Here is an 18211-nt window from a genome sequence, read left to right as displayed (position 1 = left end):
GCCAGGTTCACTGCTAGGAGCCACGCAGGGCAACACGTTGCGCAGCCTCCGGGATGAATAACATTGTCGGCTGTTTTGCGGGAAAGGCCCCCTTTTCCCTGAAAGGGCCCACACTGACGGCATCAAGAAGAGCTTGCCACAGACATCACGGGCTGACATCTCTCTAGCGCTTAATCTCTAGGAAAAGCTGCTGGGCCTTGAGTCCGTCTTTATGGTCTAGGCGCCCCCTTGATATGTGGAGACTTGCTACAGGCCTCTGTGACTCTAGATCTGGTGGAGAAAGGACCGATGGGAGCTGAGAAGGCATAAAGTTCATTTCTCTCAGCACAGTCGGAATAGAATAGTCTCCACACATCAAGGGGGCTCCTAGATCACAGAGACAGACTCAAGCCCCAGCAGCTTTTCCTAGAGATTAAGCGCTAGAGAGGTGTCAACCCTTGACATCATAGAGTCATAGGATAGTAGGGTTGGAAGGGGCCTATAAGACCACTGAGTCCAACCCCCTGCTCAGTGCAGGAATCCAAGTCAGAGCATCCCTGGCAGATGGCTGTCCAGCCTCGTCTTGAGTGCTTCCAGTGCGGGAGAGCCCACCGCCTCCCTAGGTCAAGGGTTCCATTGTCGTATTGCTCCAACAGTCAGGAAGTTTCTCCTGATGTTCAGCCGGAATCTGGCTTCCTGTCACTTGAGCCCATGATTCCGTGTCCTGCACTCTGGGATGATGGAGAAGAGATCCTGGCCTTCCTCTCTGGGACAACCTTTCAAGGGCTTGAAGAGCGCCATCATGTCTCCCCTCAGTCTTCTCTTCTCAAGGCTAAACATGCCCAGTTCTCTCAGTCTCTCTTCATAGGGCTTTGTTTCCAGTCCCCTGATCATCTTTGTTGCCCTCCTCTGAACCCTCTCCAGTTTGTCTGCATCCTTCTTCAAGTGTGGTGCCCAGAACTGGACACAGTACTCCAGATGAGGCCTAACCAGTGCTGAGTAGAGGGGAACTAGTACTTCCCGGGATTTGGAAGCTATAGTTCTATTAACACAGCCCAAAATAGCATTTGCCTTTTTTGCAGCCACATCACGTTGTTGGCTCATATTCAGCTTTGCAAGCTCTTCTTCCTAATCCCATCTGTGTGGGCCCTTTCAGGGAACAGGGAGCCTTTCTGGGAACAAGGTGGCAATCTTATTAATGCTGGAGAGGATGAGTTGATGGGGCTTGAGAGCAAATTCTGTGGATTGCACAGTTCCACCAGTCCCAACAGCTGGGTAGTGTTAAAACCCAACAGCACTGAAATATTCCAGCTTTTCAACTCCAAATTCCAAATTGTACACTGAGCATTTTTGATCCGTCAGAAAACTTCTGTGAAATTCACTAGGGCTTAGCCTGAGACAATTCTCAGCCTCTTGCCTGCCTGAGAGACCTGCCAAAGAATAATAAAAGATGAGGGTGTCTCTGGGCATGTCCAGAGCACATGACATATGTGCCAGGAAGCAAGCAAATTCAGTCCCTCCCATTAGGGCTGCCAGCTTCAGAATCACCCCCTTTAGATGCAATTGGATCAACTATTTGACCTGCAGTCATTAGAGGATCATTATGTTTTTATTTGCATGCCATAAAAAGCTTCAGTGGCTCCTTTTGGCACATGGAGCTGCCCTTTAAAGCACAAAACCTAAGCAGGACAGGCCGGTTTGAGGTTGTTGTTTCTTCCTCCTGGCCAGTTGGCACCCTCTCCTCCCATTTCTGGGAATGTAGAACAGGCCATCCAATTCCCAGGGCACAGTGGCTTGAAGTCCACTCCCTCTGTTTTTGAGAAACGAAAGGTATGCTCAAGGAAAGGGGCCAGGGCATTCTTCATCATCAACAATACCCACAAAATGCGTAAGAACTCAGTTCCCATTAAAACGTGTTGTTGCTAAGCACCCCCCCCCCCACACACACACACACGAGGCAGCTTTTAAACTGTCAGTTGGGACAGAGTGAGTCAAAGCGCCAAAATTCTGCCATGCTGGTGGGGAGGCCTTGCTGATGCCCTGTGCTTCTTCCACAATGTGTGCCTGGCATCACCAGCCTCAAACACAGGAACATAGGAAATTGCTTTATAGTGAGTCATTAGTCTATGTAGGCCGGGGGGCATCTCTACACCAGCCTGAAATCCTGCATTTAAAATGGGGCTTTCTGCTTCCATTTTACATGCAGGATCACGACTCCCTTTTTCACCTGCTTCCTTTCCTCCCTCCTTCTCCCCGTATTTGAGTCTTCCGTTATCTTTCATTGATCCCACTCCTCTTCTTGCCGCGTTTCCTCTTTCCACGGAGGAAACTGAAGCGGAACACAACGGGGTAATTTGATAGCTCCTTCTCTGCGATCTATTTAAAAACGGAACAGAGGGCATTTTGTGCAGGAGACGCCCTGGACAATCACGGTGTCAAGAGCCCGCAAACATCCGTGAAGGAGCCCTCTCAATCGCAGGATTAAAGCTCCGCATGAAGAAAGCCCAGTATTGTTGATACCGACCGGCAGTGGCTCTCCAAAGTTTCGGGCAGGATTCTTATCTAGCCCTTCCTGGAGACGCGGGGGATTGAGCCTGCGACCTTTCGCATGCCAAGCAAGCGCTCTGCCACTGAGCTACGGCCTGTCCCCAACTTGCATTTGGCTCTGACTGTCAAGGCATTTGTTGCCACAGTTCAGCCCAGAAATATAAAAAGCAAAGGAAGCCAAACTGTGCACAGCTGGGCAACACCTTTATTAGGAGCGACCAAAATGGCACAAATAAATGGGGTTAAAAACACACACCCAGAGACGCTGAGAGGGACTGTGGCCCGTAAAGGCTACCACCGCTGTGCCACCAGTGCATGCATCCCTCCATGGGTTGTTCAGCCCAGCATGGGAAGGGGTCTATGTGTGGACCGATGGGCATATGTGGCGTTCCTCCAAATGGGGGACCCTGATTAGGAGAGGGCTCCCCCTTTCGTCTGGGAGTGCTCCATGCACATATAGCCCCTCCCAATGTGTTCCCAATGCGCAGAAGGGATGTGTGGAGTGGCGTCTAAGCATAGCAGTGGGAGCGGGGCTAGGCTAGCCCATGTGGCCCGTGATTCCCCCACATGAGCTCTTTAAATGGGTGTGGGTCATCTGAGCCCCATGGAACAGGGGTGGGGCACCTCTGACCCAGGGGCATCATCTAGTTCATGAAGGTTCCCATTCCGGCCAGCTGAAGGTTGGGCACCTTCCACGGCCCCTGTGCCCCCTGGCTGGGCAATTGGGACGGTGATAGAGAGAGGAATTCCGCCTTGTTATCTCCCATTTGTGATCGGAGATAACAAGGGGATTCTCCTGCGTGCCGCTTCCCTTGCCAGTGGAGGATGAGCAGCATGCTGAGGACTCCCTTTGTTATGTCTGGTCACAGATCAGAGATAACAAGAGATTCCCCTGGGGGAAGCATGTGCTTGGCTGACACTTGCAAGCCCTCCGAAGGTTTGTGCTTAGCCCCAGAACCTTCTTTCAAAGCCAAAAGCTCAGCCCTGGGAAACGCAAAGCGATCAAAGGCGAAGCATGACTCTCAGCCTATGTCAAGGACATTTCCGCTACCGCTGACCCCACACCTACAGGGAGAAGGATCAGGGCTTCCAGGATATGAATTCCAGGCAGACTTGAGTCCCCCCCAGCACCTCTCATGTTAACAACTGCCAGCACCCAAAATCTTGCTTTTGGGATGTCCTCCACCCCATCTGTGGAGCAGGACTTCTGTGCCATTAACAGCTGTGTGACAGGCAGAAGTTCCACAGGTGAAGCTATTCCCATTACTTTGACTCCATGGCAGGAAAGGCTTTACCTGCTAATGTTTGGCCTGCACCACTTTTGTTAAAGGCACAGTGGTAGCCTTGGCAGGGAAAGAAAAGTTGGCAACCCCGCGTTTTCTGTGGCCGTCCCAGAAGCTGCCTCCGACATCTTTTCAGGAACAAAACCCCTGGCCTGACAATGTACTGGGGGCTGCTCCCACAAAGGCTCTGGCTAGTCCGGCTCTTTTTCTGATAAGAGCCATTTGTGCTAACAGGGGCTGGGGGCTGGGGTTGCCAACTTTTCCACTGGCCTCTGCAGCCATGCCTTTAACAGCTGCGTGATCTGCAGACACGAGCAGGCAATATCACTGATCTGCGAGACACTCCACCTGCCAATTTTTGCTGATCAAGCTGCCGTTAAAGGCATCGAAGCAGGCCAGGCTGTTGCTTTGCTGGCCAGCTGGCAATCCCTTACTTGCCAGATAAACCACACGGCTCCACCTGACTGTTCCCCGGAACTGCAGACCCTGACCTCATCCAGCAGCCAGAGAAGTAGCAGCTGCAGGGAGCTTGCTTCACCCTCGTTGCCAGAAAGAATACCTAGAAGAACTTTGAAACTGAGAACTGGTGCCCGAGTTTTGCTCACTTTTTCCTCCTCCCTCCCAGTTCCCTTTCCTTTTGTGTCGTGTTGTTTAAATTGTCAGCTGGAGAACAAGGACTGTTTTAAACTTAATATGAATTAAGCCTGAGGAGCAGGGGCTCTTTGAATCTGGGAGCCTCTTTGGCGGAAGCGTGGGGTTAAAATGCTGTAAATTAAATAAAGAAATCAACCAACCAACCAACAAACCCTGGTGGGAGGCATGCTTCCTCTGTCAATGTACAACTGAGGCCCACATCAGGGTCTTTCTGCAGATGTATATGTCATCCTCGCTTGTGACAGGGCTGACCCTCCCATGGGGCACAGAGGGCCTCTTGTCTCAGGCGGTGGACTGGGAGGGCAACAGAGTGCCCGCCCGCCTCACTGCTGTTTCTGGCAACCTGCCCGCCCTCTGCCTCTGCCCTCAGTGTCATATCACACTTTGTGTTTGGGGAGGTTAAAGATGGAGGCACAGGAGCCTTGCCTGGTGCTGATGGGCTAAAACCAAAGGTGAGCTTGGCTCTGTTTAAAGATGCCATTCTGCTGCTGCCCCCATCGCCAGTGGAAACAAGTAAGTGCTTGTCGGGTGGAAAGGGGGCAATGGGACCGGGCAGGGGCCTAATGGGGGTGCTGTTTGCGGACTTGCAAATACGGACTTGCAAGACCAGTTTTTCAGTCGGGGGGGGGGAAGTTGCGCTAATTTGCATTAGCACTAATGTGCACTTGCACAAATGCGAATTATCGCTAATGAGAATTAGTGCAAGTAGAATGAAATTCTGGTAAAACATCCAATTCTATCAATGAGTAGACGACGGGATGAAAGATGCCTGCCAATCCATGAAACGCAGATGGAACAGATTTAAGAAACTGTGTACATCCCTTCCGTCTGCACACCTAGGGGAAGAAATATTTTATGCACGGCAAGCTCACGAGCCCAGTTTCATGAGGAAACAGTGAGGTCTGCAACTGCAAAACCAGCTCAGAAGTGAGAAGGGGTCTGTAGCAGCCAAGAGCAATCTCTTCACCCAAGGTCACGCTCTGCAGACGGGCTTTTTCTCGAAATCTTCTCAGCCAAAACCCACTTTCTCTGCCTTTTCCTTTCCTCCCCAATGCAAGCAAAGGAAGAGTCTGGTTGCAGGCAAGGCCTTTTTCCAAAATTGTTCATTCCTTTATTTAAGAGGTACGTTCTGATCTTGGAGTGTTTCCAGTACCAGACATTCTTCCAGGACCTGATCTCAGGTTGTTGAGAAAGGTGCTATAATGAACCATATTTGGGGTTTGTGCTTGAAAGGGAGGGGACTCACTTGGAGTGGGAGAGGTTAGGCGAGGGGGGAGTTGAAGGGCGAATGGATCAGCAATTGCATTGCGGGGGGGGACAGCTGAAAGAGGGAGAGGGGACTAGCTGTGTGGGAACGGGAGGAGGAGATTAAGAGATCTGAGCACATTGTCAATGAAACCCATGCTTAAAGTATTCCGGAGGCGCCAACTGTGTTTATTTATTTAATTACATTTATATCCTGCCTTTTTTTCTCCTTAAGGAATTCAAGGCAGCGAACCTAATCGTCCTCCTTTCCATTTTAACCTCACAACAACAACTCTTTGAGGTAGGTTGGGCTGAGAGTCTGTGACTGGCCCAAAGTCACCCAGTGAGCTTCCATGGCCGAGTGAGGACTAGAACCCGGATCTCCTGGCTCCCAGTCCAACCCTCTCGCCACTACACCACACTGCCTCTCAAAGACCCATTTCTTTACCCAGGCCTTCCCTGAGTGAGTCTGCTGCCCATTATGGGTGTTCACTTGTCATTATGGTGCTCTACTGGTTTTAACGTTTTATATAAATATTTGAGCAATTCTTATGCATTTTAAAGTATATCACAACACGCTGTAATGTATTTAATGTTCTTGTAAACTGCTTGGAATTATTCTTTAAAATAGGTTCAGCAGTAGATAAATCTATGAAATAAATAAATACTAAAATCCAGGGTTTCCAACAGCCTTCCCTCACTTTGTGCCCACCTGGCTACAGCTCCCAATCTGGAGGGCCAGTTTAAGACCCCAGTTGGTGGCCTGGATTTGGCCCCAGGCGGCCTTGGGATAGGACAGGAAGGCCTTGGGATCTGCACCCCTGGAGAGAGACAGGTTAAAAATCTAAATCAAATTAAATGTGAAAGGATGGCCCTCCTGCTGGTGTGTTTTTCTTTTGTTATAGGAGAGTAGCTGGTTCCTGATTTCTTGGCCACCTTGTCAAAAAGACAGTCCAAATTAGAGTGTAGAAGCCATGGTTCTGTCTGGTTGTTTTTTTTGCATTGGCAGGAGACTCTGTTTGGTGCCGAAATTCCTAACCTGATGTTCCGAGACGAGGAAGAACGCTAGAACTACAGGAGGTCAGGACCAGGCCACCTGCCCCAGCCAACGCTTCGGTTGTAGCTAGGAGGTCCAACAAGAGGACCCAGCTAGGATGGCCAAATGCCCAGGAAAAAAAAAAACACGGATGCCTTTTCCCCTCTTCCCTTCAGGCCATTTGCCATAATAGCAAGGCCCAAGGCTGCTTAGGTTTTTAGCAGGGGTGGGGAACCTGTAGCCCTCCAGATGTTGCTGGGCTTCAGGTCCCATCAGCCTCATGCAGCAGGCCAATGGTCAGGGATGACGGGAGTTGTAGTCCACCAACATCTGGAAAGCTACCCTTGGACTACAGCTAGTCAGACATTATGCTAGGTTCCGCCCCAAACAATTGGCTTCTGCCTACTGGCTCCACCCCCAGTCTTGTGCTGGGCTCCTCCCTGAACTCAGGTGGCTCCGCCCCTCAGCCAGGTGCCAGGGTGTTCGAGGGTGGGCACTGCCACCGGTGAGTGAAAGCCAGGGGGGAAGAGCCACTTTCAGCACAAGGGCAGAATTCCATTTCAGAGAAACTCTTGGAGGCTGCGTTCTAGTGGTGGGTGGGGCCAAAGGCAAAGTGGGTGGGGCCAAAGGCAAAAGGGGTGTGTCCCAAACCACCAATCGTATCAGCACAGTGTAGCTTCAAGCTCTCACCGCCACTAACTAAGAGGCATTTCAGCGTTTTAGAAGGGGGGGGGGCTGTGCAAAAGCCGGAAGTTAGCAAATGTCCAGGAGCTGGGGTAATGGGTGGAGCCAGCAGAAGGGGTGTGGCCATCTGAGGAACTGGGGAGGGAGGGAATTGGCCCCAGGGCCTGAGGTTCTATACCCCTGGTATAAAACAAGAGTGTTCCTGGGTACACGGTGTGAGTAATTGGGTTAACCCTCACATCACAGGATGGGCAATTTATGCCCCGCCCCAGATGTTGTTGGACCACAATTCCCATCAATAGTGTTTGATGATGGAAGTTGCAGTCCAAGCACATTTGTAGGGCCACAAGTTGCCCACCCGTGGTGTAAGTGTTAAACCCAATTACTCAGACCGTGTACTCAGGAACAGAAATCCAGGCCACAAAAGGGAAAAGAGGAGACACATTTCCCCACACATCTACAAAAATAACAGGAGATAGTTACCGAAGAATGATGACTCAATAGCAACCTAACAGGCACCATAATAAAGCAGGGAGGACTGGTCCTCTGATGGGTCGGTGGAAAAGAGACCCAGTCCACTGCTGGTCAGTCCTGGGCACAGCTTTGACAATGGAATAGCACAGTAGGCCGGTCCTGGAAGTTACTGGCCAGGGAAATATGGAGCTTTTTGAAGCCTGTGTGGTAACGACACCTAATTGCTTATGGCGTTGGGCTGTGTTTGCTTCACTTCCCCTTGACGTCATTTTAACTTTGTACGCCTTACTGAAGATACGTGATACACACGTCCCATAGGTGGGGAAAGCAGATGCTTCCATACAATATGGAACGAAGCAGCAATCTAGCGGTCAATTTGGAAATGCAGGCGCTCATCATGGCAGTGCCCGTAAGCACTTCAGGACTGTATTATATTAAGAGGTGTATCAGTATTACTAAGAAATATCACTAATAAATAGCTGCACTCCCAAGGAGAGACCAAAAATCCAGATAGCTGTGTTGATCCATATTGTCAAACCAGTTCTAGGAGTTTTCATGTGCTAGGAGCCAGTCTTTTGTAAAGCTAGCGGGTCTTAATTCCCCATTTCGAAGCAAGACACCCCTAAATACTTTGCATTACAACAGGGAACAGTATAGTGCCGCTGGGAAAATTCGCTTCACCCAGCAACCGTGAGCATTGCAGCTAAGCTCAGAGGGACCGGAAGCCTGAGGCTGGGCGGGGTGGCAGGTGCTAATAAGAAAGTGCTGATGCTGCATCCCTGAGAACTCTGGCACCACTACAGTACCGGAACCAAGGTTATTTCAGGGAGTATTTACTGGAACCCCAAGACGTTCACCTCGTCTCCTCTTCCAGACCCCTCCCCTGTGCAACACCCCCCCCCTCCAGTTCCTTCTGGCTCCAAGTTTTGTCAACTCTGCAAACCCCTTTTAAGTTCACTATTTTCATTCTGCTACTGTCCGATCAGGGCAGCTACAGGTCACTGATCACATTGTTGGCTCATATTCAGCTTGTGATCGACAACAATTCCAAGATCCTTCTTGCTTCTCGTGTTGCTGAGCCACGTATCCCCCATCTTGTCACTGTGCATTTGGTTTCTTTTTCCTAGGTGCAGAACTTGGCATTTATCCCTATTAAATGTCATTCTGTTGTTTTCTGCCCAGTGCTCCAGTCTATCCAGATCACTTTGAATTTTGCTTCTGTCTTCCAAAGTATTAGCTATCCCGCCCAATTTTGTGTCATCTGCACATTTATTTGATCAGCATTCCCTGCACCTCCTCCTCCAAGTCATTCATAAAAATGTTGAAGAGCACTGGGCCCAGGACTGAGCCCTGCGGTACCCCACTCATTACCTCTCCCCAGCTTGAGAAGGTCCCATTGATAAGCACTCTTTGAGTCCGATTCTGTAGCCAACTGTGGATCCACCGGATCGTTGTTTCATCTAGCCCACTTTGAGCTAGTTTGCTCATCAGGAGATCATGGGGCACTTTGTCGAAAGCTTTGCTGAAATCGAGGTACATTATGTCCACAGCATTCCCACGGTCTACAAGGGAGGTGACTTGATCAAAAAATGAGATCAGATTCGTCTGGCGGGACTTGTTCTTGACAAATCCATGTTGGCTTCGAGTAATCACGGCATTGTTGTCAAGGTGCTTCCAGATGGATTGCTTTATGATCTGCTCCAGAATTTTCCCTGGGATTGATGTCAGACTGACTGGTCTGTAGTTCCCAGGTTCCTCCTTTTGACCCTTTTTGAAGATAGGGGCAACATTAGCCCTCCTCCAGTCATCTGGCACTTCCCCTGTCCTCTGTGATTTCTCAAAGAGAATAGACAGCGATTCTGAGAGTTCTTCTGCCAGTTCTTTACTACTCTGGTCATAGCTGCTAATAGGAAATCACCAAATGAACTTTCTCTTATCATATGGAAACAGAAAATTTGGGACCTTGCACTAATGGAGAAACTTACCAAACATCTTCAGGTATAAAGAGGCCAAGTAGAAATCGACAGTTTTAATAGAATCTGATATCCATTTATTGAATTCATGAATATTGAGAAGAATATACGACAACCTCCTAAGACACACGGAATTCTATGACGTGATCTATTAGGGTGATGAGAGATAACTTTTTCAGATAATCTTGCTTGTACCAGATAAAGAGCCTGCATGATCAGAAAGACTGTAAAGAAATTGACTCACATGTGGAGTATTTGGATTTGTTGCTGTTTGTTGTTACTTGGAAAATTCAGTTAAAAAATTCAGATGAATATTGATTTGATCAGTGCTTCTCTTCTGGAGACACATTCTGGAGAAACACAATAATGATCGTACACATTAATGTCTGGTCAGATCTTACAATGGGAGTTGCAAAATATTATAGTAAATCACAGGATTGCTTGTGCAATTTGGTGTCTAATTCTGGACTGGCCAGAGCATTTTATGCACTGAGGCAAGCAGTAACTGCTTGTGTCTCATTTCCTTCCTTCTCAAACAGGATTGCCAGATAGATACACACACACACTTCCTAGTAAAGCTAAAACTGGCACAACAGGCAGAAATTCAACAGGATTGGTCATGGCAGCTGAATAGAAACCCCAGGTTTGTGTTTCCAGATGGGGGGCTCCTAGCGAAGAAGCGGTGGGAAAACATAGGCTACGAGTAGGGATGGCCGCAAATTTTGTTTCAGTTCTATTTTGTTAAGAATTTACCCAAATTCGCAATGTTCCCTGTATTGGGGACAAAACAAACTTTGAATTTTTAAAAAAATCAAATGCGGGAGAAACTGAAAGGGACAGATTTGTCCATCCAGGCCCAGAGCTTTGAATGCTGAGCTCTTCAAAGTCTGGGTCTGTATCCCTGTGTATTCAACTGTGCTAACACTGAATTAGGGTTGCCACCTCTTTTTTTCTGACCAGCTCCTCATCTTTAATAGCAATATGGCAGGCAGGTACCTCATGGTCCTTTCCGTGCTGGGAGTCGCTGTATTGACTGAACTTGGCCAGTGCAGCTGGGTGAGAATTTCATTTCATTTTTTTTTTATAAGAATGTACTAAAATCCTAAAGTTCTTCATTTTCAGGAGAGAAAGAACTTGAGGTTTAAAACATTTGAATGGAAGAGGAAGTGAAACCAGCAGATTCACCCAAGCCTATCTACGACGATGTCTGGACCCTGGGTAAAATTCTGTGACTAAGGCAGGGGGACAGCGCCAAAGAAGTCTTGCCTCAAAGGAGCCCCTGACAGAGAATGCGGGATCGCTTCCTGCCCTCCTTCTGAGAAATATTTGGCTGGCCACTGCCAACCCAGGAGGCTGGACTTGAGTCCCCTCAGACTGAGCCAGGAGGGGTTCTCTTGATATGTTCTTAACTGGTCATGGTCCCCCCACCAGTGGAAGCTGGTGGCTCTGATGTCAGCGGGGCAGCGAATCCACTCTGGGCTTCAGCCAGAACCAGTCAGAACTCTAAAGCAGCTCTCCAAGGTGCTGCTCCTTAGGGAGCTCTCCAAGTCTGCTCCCTTATTTCTGGAAATACAGGCAGTAGCCTTTTCAAAAATGGCTCCCCCCTCCAGAACAACAAGACGGCGGCCGGCGCGCATTCCAGAGGGCCTAGGAGCTGGCGGTGGCGGTGGCTCCCCTGATGACCCCAGCACCGGCGGCTCCTTCGGCGGCTCCCCCGGTGGTGGCGGGCCCCACCACGGAACAAGGGCCCAGCTAAGGCGCTGGGGGCTGGGCAGCGTGTTGGAGGAGGCGAAGCGGGATTCGGATGTCTGAATCCTGTTTTGGTTTCATAGGCCAAAGCGAGTCGGGGGCTGCCGAATCAGCCCAAGCCAAATCGGACCCGCCTCAGAAGCCCCGAAGCAGCCTCCGAGTCAGATCGGGGGTCCATGCACAGCCCTACAAAAAACCCACATTCGATATTATTCATCCCATTCAGTAGGAATTCACTTCCTGGCTCATGGGATATACCTTTCCCATGAAGGTTTTTGCCATGCCCCCTTGGTTCCAGCACCAGGTTTTGGGGGGCCCTTGGGCAAGACACCCCCAATGGGCCCCTCCTCCCTCACGGAGTCCGCCTCCTCACCACCATGGTCCCAAGCTGCTCTCCTCCTCCTCCTCCTCACAGCTGCCACTTGCTTGACTAACAGGCAGAGAGCCAGGGAGCAAGGTGGCCGCAGCATCTGCTACTCCTCCTTCCCACCACCTCCACTGTCTGGCCAGAGCTAGCAGGCTGCAAGGGTGAAGAGCACTGGGAATATTGCGACCTTGCCTGCGAGTTTCTGGAAGGGGGCAGCGTTGAAATTAGCTGATGGGAATTTTGACCACAGCTAGCCTTAGGATCTCTACAGTCTACAGTGTGGTTTCCTGTGGTTTCTTCCTTTTGCTGAGAGCATGTGTGTTTGCTCTCTCCTCCTGCCAGTGTAAGGGAGCACACAATGGCTAAACAAACTCTATGCTCTACCTGCATTGCATATGCAAGAATATTTGTGAGTAAAATTTCTGTCTTTGTCTTCACTGAAGAAGGGTATGGTCTCCGGTATTGTCCGAAGATAGCCTGCGTGCATGGAGACTGGTAAGCACTCATTCTGCTGTGCCTTTTCGTTTTTTCTCCGCTAATTGCCTTTCTAATAGGAGGCATCATTACCAAATCATCCCATCAAAGAGGAGGAGCAAGTCCAGGGGGCTCTTGTCACTGTGCCCCCGCTGGGGTGTGGGCCCATGGCAGGTGCCCAGTCGCGCCGACCCTTGGCACCAACTCTGCTTAGTTCCCATACCCTGCTGTAACCAAATCTGAGTATGTATAACTGAAATAAATGCGCACTCTTCCTCTGATTACTCCTGCCTCCGTCTCCCTCCTCTGCGTCTGTAACTTCCCCATGTGGACATTTAGATGCTTTGGCGCAAATGCGCGAGCGACGACAACCTGCACATCTGCAGGAACAGCGGACATGGCTTTTTGGCTTGCAGTCCTTCGCATCTGGCAAGCAGCCATAAAGAAACGACGTTTGGGCCTTTAGTCATGTTGCATTGGCATCCCACCATTTGCATTTTTAAGCGGAACAATGGAGAGAATTGATAGCAAGTTTCAGGCACTGAATAAACAAACACGGGTGTCGAGAAGTCTTAGAACTCCAGTCAAGAAGGAACCAAACAGACATGGTTTGTTGAGGCAGAATAACAGGAAACCTGGCGGTGGCTGGGAACGCAGCATGAGGAATTAAGCAGCTCTGCAGAGGGGCTATTGTGGTATTGCAACATCCACCTGCATGACTGGCAGTTCCTGCCAGAGGTCTATAGACGCGCCCTCCCTTCTGCCCCACGATCCACAATTTTATCTAAATGGCTGTTCAGTGCTTTATTTTATTCCTCCTTTGCAAATGTATATGCAGCTGTTCCTGGTCAAATAGACCCTCAAAAATGACGTCCAGCTATTCAGACATGCATGGGGGGGAGGGTAAGTCACAACACACAGTAAGTCACCCCGGGGCCCCTTAACCTTGTTGCAGGGGGGTGGTTAGCCGGCGCGGCTCACTAATCATGAGGAACATGGTTTTCTCCCCCCACACGACACGCTAAGCCACCGTGGTTGGCGGAAATTCCCTAACCTTCACGGCTTTGCATTATGTGTGAACAGGGTCAATGTGTTGGTCTAAGTCAGGGGTGCAGAATTGCAGGCCCGGAGATCAAATCCGGCCCTTCGAGGTTTCCCAGAAGCTCCCACCACCTTCCCCCAACCACCAACCATTTGGTGCCCACCCCATTCTTGAAGGCCTTTAGCCCTGCTCACCACAGGAATGCGGCCCCCGAGAGCTTGCCCAGCATGGAATTTGGCCCGCGGGTGGAAAGAGGTTCCCCACCCCGGCCTTAGAACAATGGTGTTTTCCCCAGTACAAAAAAGTACGCAGATTGTGATCGATTGGCTAAAGCTTCTAGGATTAATTCACTCAGTTTCCTTTAGTCAGGAGACAGCCCTAGTCGTCCTCATAAGAACGTCAGAAGAGCCCTGCTGGATCAGACCGAGGGTCCATCTAGTCCAGCATTCTGTTCACACGGTGGCCAACCAGCTGTCGACCAGGGACCCACAAGCAGGTCATGAGCTCAACAGCACCCTCCCGCCCCTGTTCCCCAGCAACTGGTGCACATAGGATTACTGCCCCTGGTACTGGAGGTAGCACAGAGCCATCAAGAGTAGTAGCCATTGATAGCCTTTTCCTCCTCCAGGAATTTGTCCGACCCCCTTTGCAAGCCATCCAAACTGGTGGCCATCACTACGTCTCGTGGTAACGAATGCCATAGTTTGACTCTGCGCTGTGTGAAGACGTCCTTCCTTTTCTCTGTCCTGAATCTCCCACCCATCAGCTTCATAGGATGACCCCAGGTTCTAGTATTAGGAGAGAGGGAGAAAAACATCTCCCTGTCCACATTCTCCACACAGTGCAGAATTTTGTAGACTATAATGGAACATCAACAAAGATGAAAAGAGGCCAGCTGTTCTTTGCATTCCGTGCTGGGGTGAACAAGCCCGTTTATCGGGCCTCCTGACCAGAGAGTGCACACCTTGTGAAAGAATCCCAGAAGCCCTCCCTCAACACGTACTGCTGTGTTAGAAGCAGCGATTCTTTCTGGCCCTACAAGCGTAAACTGGTTTTCAAACCAGTTTCACTGCCCCGTCGTCTCCCAGAGAACCTTGAGATAGATCTGTGTCTTGCAAGGCTGCTGAGGGATTCTGCGCCGGAGAGCCTTCCTGCCTCCACAGAGCGACGTCTCTTGCTCTGTGTTGCATGGCTGAGAGTTGTGATGGTTACACAGTTTGGGAACTAAACCTGTAGCGCAGGCAGACCCGCTTAGACACTGACACACGCTGTTGACCTTCTAAGGTACTGGCTCTCAAGCATGTGTAGGAACCAAGCCTTTTATAAGTTGCCATATTTTATTTTAATTAAAAATCGTATCACTAATAAAATATACAGGGCTGGATCCAGACTGAATTACAGCTTGGTTCCACTGAAATCCATGGGGCTTAAGTTAGTTATGGTTAATTTCTCACATTGACTTCAATTTATTTATCACATTCTCATGTAACTGGGCCTCCAGAAGGCTCCTTCTCCCATTTTTGTCCTCACAGCAACCCTGTGAGGAAGAATAATAGACTTCTAGAGCTGGAAGGGGCCATTTAGGGAGGGGCCACTTCCTGTTCAGCGCAGGAATCCGGTGCCCCCGACAGATTTCTGCCTGAAAACGTCCAGTGACAGAGACCCCATCACTTGCCTTGAGTTGGCTCCATTGTCTGACTGCTCTGACCAACAGGGAGCTTTGCCTGATGTTCAGCCAAAATCTGCCTTCCTGTCACTTAAGACCGTTATTTTGTGTTCTACAGTCTTGCATGACAGAAAACAAGTTGCAGCCCTCTTCTGTATGACAGCCCTTTAGGGACTTCAAAAGTGCCATCATATCCCTCCCCCCCCAGTCTTCTCTTCTCAGGGCTAAACATACCAAGTTCCTTCCATCTTTCCTCATATGACTTAGTTTCTAGCCCCTGATCATCTTTGCTGCCCTTCTCTGAACTCGTTCCAATTTCTCTGAACCCTTCGTAAAGTGTGGTGTCCAGAACTGGACACAGTATTCAAGGTGAGGCTTGACTTGTGCAAAGTAGAGTGGAACTACTACTACCCATGATTTAGAAATGATATTTCCATTGATGCAACCTAAAATTGTATTTGCCTTTGTTGCAGCCACATCACACTGCTGACTCATATTCTGCTTGCGATCGACTGCAACATCAAGATCCTCTTTGCATGGAGTACTGTGAAGCCAGGTATCCCTCCGTCTTATAACTTTCAAAATGAAGAACTCTGCACTTGTCTCTGTGAAATTGTGTTCTGTCATTCTCTGCCCAGTTTTCTAACCTGTCCAGATCATTTTGAATTTGTTTCTGTAACAAATTTGTTTCTGTAAGGTATCAGCTATCCCATCCAATGTTGTGTCATCTGCAAATCTGATAAGCATTCCCCCCACCTCTTCCTCTGAATAAGTAATAAAAATGTTGATGAGTACAGGGCCCAGGACTGAACCTGTAGCACCCCACTTGATTCATCCCTCCAGTTTGATGAAGAACTATTGCCAAGCACTGTTTGACTATGATTCTTTAGCCAGCTGTGGATCCACTCTAACCCGTTCACCAGTTTTCAAGGGGACCTAAGTGTCATTTAGTCTGGATCCAACCTGTCTTAATTGAAAAAAAAATCCCTTTGACAGCATTTCTAAATAAATGTGTTAAAATATGAGCTTTATGTTACCAACAATTAATAATAATAACTGACTTAAGAATAATCAATAACTGATATTGTTGGTCATCCTCCAAACTGGAACACATCAAGAGGAGTGCGACAAAGGTGGGGCTTGGAGACCAAATCCTATGTGGAAAGGTTGAAAGAGTTGGGTATGTTTAGCCTGAAGAGATTAAGAGGTCATAGGGTAACCCTCTTCGAATTTTTGAAAGGCTGTCATGTAGATGAAGGAGAAAATTAGTTTTCTGTTGCTCCAGAGCAGCCTCCCCGAACCTGGTCCCCTCCAGATGTGTTGGACTACAACTCCCAGAATCCCCCAGCCAGCATTGCAGTCCAACACATCTGGAGAGCACCCAGTTGGGAAAGGCTGAACAAATTATTATTACATTTATATCTCACCTTTTTTCCTCCTGCGAGGAACCCGACGTGGCTTACATGGTCCTCCTTCGCTCCGTCTTATCTTCACGACAACCCTGTGAGGTAGGTTAGGCTGAGAGTCAGTGAGTGGCCCAAAGTCACCCAGGGAGCTTCGCGGCTGACTGGGGACTAGAACCCGGATCTCCCAGCTCCCAGTCCTAACACTCTAGCCACTATACCACACTGGCTCTCAATGGCTTGAAATTACAAAAAAAAAAAAAAGGATTCTGAGTGAATATTGGGAATTATGGGAGTTGTAGTCCAACACATCCGGAGGGCTGGGGAAGGCTGCCGTCAGTTAGTTATGAAAGAGCCGATTAACGGTGTGTGGATGCGCATGTATTGTAGGCATGGCCAACATTTTCTCTGAGAAAAAGAGGAGTGCTTTTTTGTTGTTGTTCAGTCGTTCAGTCGTGTCCGACTCTTCGTGACCCCATGGACCATAGCACGCCAGGCCTTCCTGTCCTGCGCTCTCTCCCGGAGCGTGCTCAAGTCCATATTCATTGCATCCGTGATGCTATCTAGCCATCTCATCCTCTGCCGTCCCCTCCTCCTTTTGCCTTCAGTCTTTCCCAGCATCAGGGTCTTTTCCAGGGAGTTTTCTCTTCGCATTAGGTGGCCAAAATATTGGAGCTTCAGCTTCATTATCTGTCCTTCCAATGAGCACTCAGGGCTGATTTCCTTTAGGATGGACTGATTTGACCTCCTTGCAGTCCAGGGGACTCGTAAGAGTCTTCTCCAGCACCACAGTTCGAAAGCATCAATTCTTCGGCGCTCAGCCTTCCTTATAGTCCAGCTCTCACAGCCATACATTACTACTGGGAAAACCATAGCTTTGATTAGACGGACCTTTGTCGGCAAGGTGATGTCTCTGCTTCTTACTATGCTGTCTAGGTTTGCCATAGCTTTCCTCCCAAGGAGCAAGCGTCTTTTAATTTCATGGCTACAGTCACCGACCGCGGTGATCTTGGAGCCCAAGAAAGTAAAATCTGTCACTGCTTCCATTTCTTCCCCTTCTATATGCCAGGAAGTGATAGGGCCGGATGACATGATCTTAGTTTTTTTAATGTTGAGTGCTTTTTAGGCCTGTACAAAAGGCTCTGCCCGCTCTCCACGAGGAAAACGTTTTTAAAGGGCCAAAATATACCTGAGCATGTGCAGAGTTCCTTTTGTATGTCATGGGGGAGGGAATCCATGGGCAAAGCTGGGCCAGATCAGGAGTTCACAGGTTTTTTTCAATCCCAGTACTAGTTTCCCGATAGGACACAGTTCTGCTGGCCGAAAAAAGGGGTCAGGGCACCCTTTTCTCTTTTGTGGCAGGCTGATTGTTGGATGAACCTGCCTTCAGGAAAGGGCCCCTCTCCTGTAACTGGATGACCTGCTTATAAAGCCGATAGACAGAGGACGATGGGTCAGATTCAGCTGGAAATGGCCCAGAATAACCCCGAGGTCCGTTATCTCTCGGCTCGTATGTGCCCAAACAAGTCAAACCACCTGGACGGCGAGGCCCAACAGGAGCCTTTTTGCTCAAGTGCAGCTCCCACCTGCTCACGCCGGGAAGCCCTGCTCCCTGCCCGCAAGCAAGCGTCCATG

The sequence above is a fragment of the Heloderma suspectum genome, chromosome 17, assembly GCF_057233095.1.
Source record: "Heloderma suspectum isolate Gila_16-S chromosome 17, 16-S_ref, whole genome shotgun sequence".
NCBI classification, from domain to species: domain Eukaryota; kingdom Metazoa; phylum Chordata; class Lepidosauria; order Squamata; family Helodermatidae; genus Heloderma; species Heloderma suspectum.
This window is presented reverse-complemented; position numbering follows the sequence as displayed.